The 2,701-nt window shown below is 53.6% G+C and overlaps 1 pseudogene; it reads left to right on the top strand.

The window, feature by feature from the left end:
- The first annotated feature begins 775 nt into the window (after positions 1-775).
- On the top strand, positions 776-1,928 carry LOC100453322 (filamin-binding LIM protein 1-like; annotated as a pseudogene).
- The last annotated feature ends 773 nt before the right edge of the window (positions 1,929-2,701 follow it).

Here is a 2,701-nt window from a genome sequence, read left to right as displayed (position 1 = left end):
GAGTTCCAAGAGTTTTAATAGTCTTAATTGTTCTAAAATTCAGATGTCTAAGTAGAAAAACTATATTTATTAGTGTTATGGATTGAATTGTGTCCCCCCGAAAAATTCATGTTGAAGTTCTAAACTCCAGTACTTCCAAATGTGACCTTATTTAATTAGTTAAAATGAGCTCACTAGGGAGGCCCCTAATCCAATATGACTGCTGTTCTTATAAACAGCAGAAATTTGGACAAAGGCAGACACACACAGAGGGGAAACAATGTGAAGAGACACAGGGACAAGACAAACATCCACACGCCCAGGAGAAAGGCCTAGAACAGAGTATCCCCCCATAGCCCTCAGAAAGAACCAACCCTGCCGATATCTTCGTTTCGGGCTTCTAGCCTTCAAACCTGTGAGGCTAAATTTCTGTTGTTTAAGCCATCCAGTCTGTGGTACTTTGTTAAGGCAGCCCTAGCAAACTAATATGATGAGTATTACTTTTTTCTAGATGGTAATAAAAATATGGAAATTTCTCTGAGAAGACTCTATCTGGCTGTCAAATGCTGAGCCTACACTGTTTTCTAGCGAATTTTTAAGTTTTATTCCAGTTGGTGGTTTCATGTATTACTTTATCGAAGCACATGAGGCAGTGGTTCAAGCAAGCAACCTCCAGTTAACCAAGTCAAGGTGGTCGAATCCTATGGATGAGGGTATCGGATGGCAGCCCCCAGGCACGGGCTGACAAGTGGAGCTGGCCTGAACTTCCGGGCCTTCGGGCCTTCCAGGAGAATTGGATCCCAGCCACACCAGGAGCTGAAGCCATGGCCTCAAAGCCTGAGAAGAGTGTGGCATCGTCTGTCTTTATCACCCTTGCACCCCTGTGCCGCGATTTAGCTGTGGTTGAGGAAGGGAGGCAGGCGGTTTGTGAGGCCTGATGTGGCCTCCCCTGGGAGGCTCCTGCCCCCATGAAGGCACTCGGAGCTGGCTTAGCGGGAGAGCCCAGCCCCTGGGCACCCCCTGGCAGGGCTTCAGCCACAGTGCCAGATGCACCTCTGCAGCTCTCCAATGGAGGATGCTCACCCCCTCCTCCTGTCCTGGATGGTGAGGACGCACTTCCTGACCTGGACCTCGTCCCACCCCCTCCACTGCCCTCTCCGGTGCTCCTGTCTTCTGAAGAAGAGGCTCCTGCTCCAATGGGTGCCTCACTCATTGCAGACTTAGAGCAGTGGCACCTGCCCTCACCCCCACCCCGACCACAGGCCCCGGCGGAGGGACCTTCAGTCCAGCCTGGCTCCAGTCCCCTCAGGCCTGGGGAGGAAGAGCTTTCGCCTTCCCCAGCAGAGCCTGTTGAGAGAGAGTCATCCACAGACATCTGTGCCTTCTGCCACAAAACCGTGTCCCCCCAATAGCTGGCTGTGGAGGCCATGAAGAGGCAGTACCACGCCCAGTGCTTCACGTGGCACACCTGCCGCCGCCAGCTGGCTGGGCAGAGCTTCTACCAGGATGGGTGACCCCTCTGCGAACCCTGCTACCAGGACACGCTGGAGAAGTGTGGCAAGTGTGGCGAGGTGGTCCGGGAGCACATCATCAGGGCCCTGGGCCAGGCCTTCCACCCCTGCTTCTTCATGTGTGTGACCTGTGCCCGGTGCATCCAGGATGAGAGCTTTGCCCTGGGCAGCCAAAACGAGATGTACTGCCTAGACGAATTCTACAAGAAATTCGCCCCCGTATGCAGCATCTGTGAGAATCCCATTATTCCTCGGGATGGGAAAGATGCCTTCAAAATCAAGTGCATGGGAAGAAACTTCCATGTAAATTGCTACAGGTGTGAGGACTGCAGGCTCTTCCTGTCTGTGGAGCCCAGGACCCAAGGCTGCTACCCCCTGGACAACCGTCTCTTCTGCAAGCAGTGCCACGTGAAGCAGAGTGCTGCTGGGTGCTGCTGAGAGCGCCGCTAGGTATTAGGCAGTAAGCGGACCACTAGGTCCCTTCCTGACCTGCTCTTGCACACTTTCCTTCTGAGCTTCCATGGGGACCAGCCTGTCCAGGACACAGCAGGGCTGAGCACCCCCAGACCTTCCACTCTACCTTCTGGGCACCAGAAGGCTCCTGGACCATGAGTGTCACCCCCAGAATTCCCTGCTGGCCCCAACCCTCTTCCAGGAGAAAGCTGGGGGGAGCCTGCTGGGGGCACTTGGACCCCTAGCGTTGACTGTGGCTCTCTGGTAGAGGTGCTGGGACCAGTCCGGCTTGCAGGGTTGAGCCATTTGAGGAAAAACTCCAAGGTCCCTTAAAAAGTGCTTTTTAGGCTGGCCACGGTGGCTCACGCCTGTAATCCCGGCACTTCGGGAGTCCGAGGCGGGCGGAGAAGCATTTTCCACATTCGATCCTGCCAACTGATGTCCCACACACAGGACGTGCCCTTATTCAAGCTGCTTCTTTTGATTCTGCTTTTATATTAAAGGTAGAAATGGAAATGGGAGTGTGAAGGGAATGCTGCTCCTGCCTAGGCTCACTAGCAGGGTATGAAGAAGTGTAGGAATGGGTGAGCAGTAAGAGAAAATAGTGCTTCTCTTATTCTGAGGCCCTCGAAGACTCTAATAGGCCTCTTCCCACTTCCCCTGCATTCACTTGCTCAGAGCAATACCCATGTTCCTCATGTATCACCACCACCTCCTTAAGTGCTTGCAAGGCAGCGGCACCAGGCCCACTCCTACCA

This window comes from Pongo abelii, chromosome X, assembly GCF_028885655.2.
Source record: "Pongo abelii isolate AG06213 chromosome X, NHGRI_mPonAbe1-v2.0_pri, whole genome shotgun sequence".
In the NCBI taxonomy this organism is placed as follows: Eukaryota; Metazoa; Chordata; class Mammalia; order Primates; family Hominidae; genus Pongo; species Pongo abelii.
This window is presented reverse-complemented; position numbering and strand designations above follow the sequence as displayed.